This window comes from Brachyistius frenatus, unplaced genomic scaffold, assembly GCF_029030835.1.
Source record: "Brachyistius frenatus isolate BFR_SWC_R1_liver_20210118 unplaced genomic scaffold, ASM2903083v1 Contig_33, whole genome shotgun sequence".
NCBI lineage: Eukaryota > Metazoa > Chordata > Actinopteri > Embiotocidae > Brachyistius > Brachyistius frenatus.
This window is the reverse complement of record NW_027210632.1, coordinates 738,834-744,833: the sequence shown is the minus strand read 5'-3', so window position 1 is coordinate 744,833 and position 6,000 is coordinate 738,834.

The following is a 6,000-nucleotide window of genomic DNA, read 5'->3' as shown; positions in this document are numbered from 1 at the left end:
TAACCCTCACAGTATCAAATCCAAAATTGAATTTTCTGCTCTGTCGCATGTTGCTTGTTGAGATGGAGACGGGGCGAGCAGAGGAAGGGAAGGAGGGAGCGTTCTTTGAATCTCTTAACCTTTACGGCTTGTTGCGGTATCAAGCCCTGCGGACAAGATCGGACGCTGACACGTTTGTCGAGGGATGACAAATTAGCTGTCCTTCCAGATGCCTGATTGCCTGACCTTTATTCACTAAGTGGTGGCGGTGGGGAGGTGGTGGTGGTGGTGGTGGTGGGAGGAGGAGGAGGAAGGGAAGGGGAAGGGGGGGGGGGCTGACAGCGGTAAATGGTGCCCGTGTCAATGAGGGGCCTGTACAGGAAACGCACATCTCACCCTGTCTATTAGCCCTCACTATGATGCAAATATAATCGAGAGCTGAGCATCGTCTGGTTTTCTTTTTGACCATGTGTTAGAAACATTGGATCTTAGAAACAATGATGTCTTTTTTTTTATTTATTTTTTTTGGGGGGGGGGGTCTTTCTTTGTGTTTGTATTAAATAACAAGTTTTATAGACAGATTTAGAACATGCAATGTAAAAAAAAATTCAAAATCAAAATGGAAATGTTCACTGGCAACTAAATATTGTCATGCAAATATACATTTTGTGATGACAATCTGTAATTAAATGAGCTTCCATTGTGCATGAGTTTTGGACATATTTTGATCTTTTAAATTAAGATTTTTTTTTATTTTTTTTAACAAAAATACAATAAATAATGTTGTTAATCCAGGGTGTTGATGAATCAACGAAGCTCAATCGAAGCACAACATCAACATGAATGAACATGAAACTGGTTGTGTTGTGTCCTATCAGGCCTTGTAATTGCATGTATACTGTAAATATATATATATATATATATATATATAGTTAATCTGTCATTTTCTCCTCATCTTGAAAATGTTTCTTTTTTTAGTTTATATGTCAAATATTTTATTTTTGATGTTTTACACAATGCTGGTGTCCATGAAGAGATTACAAATATTTTCTATTTACAAACTTGTTATAACTAAGTAAATGTTGGAGGCCAAGAGATTGAATCCAGTTCTGGATCTGCTTATTGCATCCAAATCCTTTCAAATCATTTATTAAATATATATATATATATTTATTTATTTATTTTTTATGTTGTTGTTGTTTTTTAATTACCTGTGTGTAATATTTTCATTTCATTCCACGTAGCAACAAAACCATTTTCAGCTTTTATGCTGAACTGAAAATATGCTCTAATATTTAAGACATCTTTTGAACACATCAATAACATAATATAATCTGTAAATTAAATTGTAATTTAGGGACAAATTTACCAAACAAGTACAAGACTGACATGAGTATTGAGAATCAGGGCATGTAGTGCCAGAGCGAAACAAATGTGAACTTGAGATTCAATAAAGGATTGATTGGCCATGAGCTCAACAAATCTGGGTATTTTACCAACTTTGAGCTGGATCCAAAATGGAACCGGCTATTGGAACCCATCCTCGAGCAGAACCACAGAAAGTTGAAATACTTTCGACTAAATTACCCGAGCACACGCACACACACACACACACGCACGCGCACGCACACGCACACACACACACACACACACACGCGCGGTCAGACCTAAATCGAGAGTTTCTATTCATTTTTTTGCTTCCTGCAGGTTTGACATCCTTCATTTAAGATGTGCTCAAATTAAGATCTCTCTAGATACCCAGTCAATGAAATAGAAGTTAATTTGGAGACATATCTGGTTTTAGATATGGGAAGAAGAAAATTTAACAATTGGTCTCAGAATTCAATTTATATATTTTTTTCCTTTACTTCTACCAGCATCTTTTGATCAGAATCAGGCTCACTTCAGATCATACTGTACAATCGGAGCAACAGATCTGTTAGAAATATATCCTTTTTTTGTATTTTAATGGACACTGTGAACTGAAAAAAATATCTCTGTGTCGGTGCTCGAGAAAAGATGGACAGCTGCAGCGGAGGTGTTTGGTGGAGGAACACTGAGGTGTTAGACTATATAATTATTTGGTCGGTTGCTTAAACACAATAAAACCTCGACATTATGTAACCAGTGCATGTTTGAAAGCGAATAAAAAGTGCCACAGCAGGATGTTACTGAAACGTCAAGGGGTTAAGAGGCAACAAAATAACACCATTTAAAAAGAGCTCACTTATAATTATCATAAACCGTTCAGGCATTCTGCTCCCAATAATCTTCATAATAAAATGTTATGCATGCTATTATCTACTTTTTGGATCCATCATATCCATTAATGTGTGCAAATATACAGTACAGAAATGTTTGAGAGAATCAACATCTACTATGTGAGTATGTAGAAAAATCTTATTGATTATATTGATCATCAGATAAGTATGAATGTTAAAACCAAACCTGGATTTTACGAATATTCTGTTATGGATTCATTACTTTAATACACACACCGTCATCGTGGGTTCAGTGTCATTGCCATTTAGAGCGAGGTGGTTCAGTTTCCAGGGGGGAAAAAAAATGGATGCAAATGTTTGAGAGAGACTCTAAGTTTCTAAATCTAATTTCAGCATTCAGTGAGCTTGAATAACTTGCAAAGTCAATAAAAAAATTTTTTAAAAAAAAGTTTTGCCACCTCCTCACCTCAAAAGATTTAAGAGAAGAAAATCAGTAAAAAGTTGAAATCTGTATGAAAACTTGGTGGATTGCAACGATGCAAAAAAAAAAAAAAAAAAAAAGACAAGACTGGATGGGAAATTCTAACTAAAGTCATTAAGTTATACATTTTCAGCATGTGGGAGCAGCTTCTCCCCATGAGAACACAAGGTGGACCGGATCGGGCCGTCCTTAACCTTGACTTTTCTTCTGCCTTTCCCTTGCAGACGTCTAAGGGTTGCATGTTAAGCAGTTCTCGCCACAGTAAACTTTACCAAAGTGCATCTTCTTCTACCTAATTGAGTTAAGAGGATGCCATCTCCTTCGAGAACAGGACATTAAGCTTCCCTCTCAGAGAACGGCGGGGAAAGTAAATCACTTTTAATTAGAATAAACCTTAAGATTAGATCTGGCCTTTTCCTCCCAGCCATTTGCATAGCGCCTCTCAATATTGTCCAGGCGCCAGTGGCTGATAAGTGGGATTTGGCAATGAGGGAAGAAGAGAGGTGGTCCGGTTCAAGCCAAAAGTGTTCAACAGGTGATTTAAAGATGCTTCAGTGCGATTCCTTTATTTGTATTGTGGGGACGGACTTTAAGGGTCACATTATACAGAACAGAGTAAACTCGTGTTTAAAAGCAAATGGCACTTGAGATTTGTGTGACACTGAAAGTGTTTTTGAAGTCAGGTTGCAGCTTATTTATGGAGGAATTAATCAAATTTGTACTTGAGACATCAATGGTGATACTTTCATGTGGATCATTATTTCTTTGGTTTAATTTGCACTTTTGTAATGAGTTTTGTTTTATGATTCCAAAGTTTAATTGCATAATGTTTTCTGACATCAGGGGAATATGTTTTCATTATTACATGGGTTTGTGGTTGTTGTTTTTTTAGATCCTTAACAAACATAAATCAGATCAACTAAAACAATACTGCAGATATCTTTGAAACCATCGAAAGTGCCGACATTTAAACAGTTATTAAGATATATTTTTTTAACGCAATAACAAATGATTAACTAATTATTAATGAATCTGAGGGTTCATTTTCTCATTCATTGATCAATCATTTCGGTTGAGAGAACAACAAAATGAAAATAACCAGGTTAAGTAACCGGAAGTGATCACTTCAAATTGTTCGTTTGTTTGTTTGTTTTGACTAAATAATTAGCATTTTCTGTCATTTAATTGATTAATTGTCACAGCTCCAATCCTTATTACGTATCATTTTACGGATCCCCAACAGAAAAGTTTAAGGGCAGAAGAATACTTGTGCCTGGTGCATTTTCACACACAAAAAAGTGAATAACCTAGTTAAGAATTATCAAAACCATTCCTTCTCTGATGGTGAGTGTGGTCAACTGAAATAATACATTCCACAGTGTGTACTTTTGCCTATAAGCCACCCGAACAAAAGAACAATAAGCTGCCAGATGGCGTTGTTTGCAGACAGCAAAAAGAAGAGGAAAGAAGGGGCCTCTTCCTCGGGAAGTGGCTATTACTGATCACATATTATAACCGTTTCTGTAAACACAAACAATGATTTGAGAAACCGCCTGGCCAATGTTACCGTGTATCACTTCCCATGACATAAGTGTTAGGTGACAAAAATCCTCTCTCAGCGGTCGTCCACTCCCGGTCCTGTTGGTTTTGGTCGTCTGTTCCAGTTCATCTTCTGTATCCATCATTACAACAGAATGAGTCGGTTTTGGTTTTCATCGGCGGCCAAAATATTTGATACAGTTGTTGGAAACATGTTCTCCTTGCTTGACTGCGACTAAAGTTTTGTTTCAGTGTGCCATCCAGAGCGCCCCCCCCCCCCCCCCCTCGGCTACACAGTTAAATTAGCTTGTAGTTCGTAGTCGGAAGAACAACAGATTTTGCAGCTGCATGCCGGAGACACCGATAATTTACTGTGGAACATGTATTGCTTCAATTGACTACATTTACCATCAACACTGTTTGGATATCCACATAAAAAGTGGCTAAATATTCTTTTGAACTACTCCAAACAGACACACACACACACACACACACACACACACACACACACACACACACACACACACAGACACCTCTTCATTGGTGACACATTAGTTACACTGAACAGTGCATTAAAAATGCCTTCATCATGATCTCCCTCACACCGTCTCTGCCTCTCAAGTGACAGAGAGAAGACGCATGTCACCAGCACAAATGAAGGCCGCCTCCTTTGTTTTCTAATTAAATACAAAAAGCCAGTGGGGTTATTTTTAGCCGAAAATGTTTCCTGAAAATGACTTTTTGTGTTTGATCTTTAGGGAACATCTCAAACAGGCTTAGAGGTTGTGTGTCTGTAAATGACAGTTGGCAGCTGCAGAGATTTACCCTGCAACCGGTCTGTTGTGAAGTGTGTACGCGAGAGGAAAGGTAGGTAGGTAGGTAGGTAGGTAGGTAGGTATATACTTTATTAATCCCCGAGGGGACATTTTTCCGCCACAACAGCATACATACAGGAGCAATAATAGAAACAATAGAATAAAATAATAATAGAATAGAATAATATAATAGAAAAGCAATAAAATAAAAAATATAAATATAAAATATAAAATGCACAGTACATACAGTATATATACAGTACATTAAATATCTATATAAAAGAAAGGAAGGAATGAGTAGAAAGCAAGGCGGGGGGACATGAAGAGCGACACACCGAACGGAGGCGGCGACCGAACCCCACTGAGGGAGACGTGAGGGGAGGTGTCCCGATCCCCTCTCATTCAGAGGTGACAGTCCATCTGTCACCACCGTGGAAGTCCGCAGGGGGATCAATGTCTGCTGAGGTGGCCAAACCAAAAGCTATCTGCATCCCCATTAGTATTCCTGCTCGGTGGGACCAGGGCCGTCCGCTGCATCGGCCTCCTAGCGCAACCGGCAGCACAGGTGCCACGTCGATAGATTGATAAGACAAGCCAGACGTGGCCCTGGAAAGCTCGCGCGACTGGACAAGTGATTTAACCCCCTCTGGGATCAACTTTTGAGATCGCGCACACACGAGCGCTTTCATACATACATAACACAGGCAAGTGCGCAGAGCGGCACGTGCGAGTGGACACACCGGTGAACGCACGTATTCGCCCACACTGAGAGCAGATATGGACATCTTACAAGGATGAATGGCCGGCCCGCGAAGGACGGCAGGACAGCATAATAAAAGCCAGACGAGGCATTAATCCTCCTTGTGGGGTTCGCTGATGTTTGCAGCATTATGGCAGGCCACTAACATTTTTCATGTCTCTGGTGTTTTTGTGTGTGTGCGTGTGCGTGTGTGTAAGGGGGACT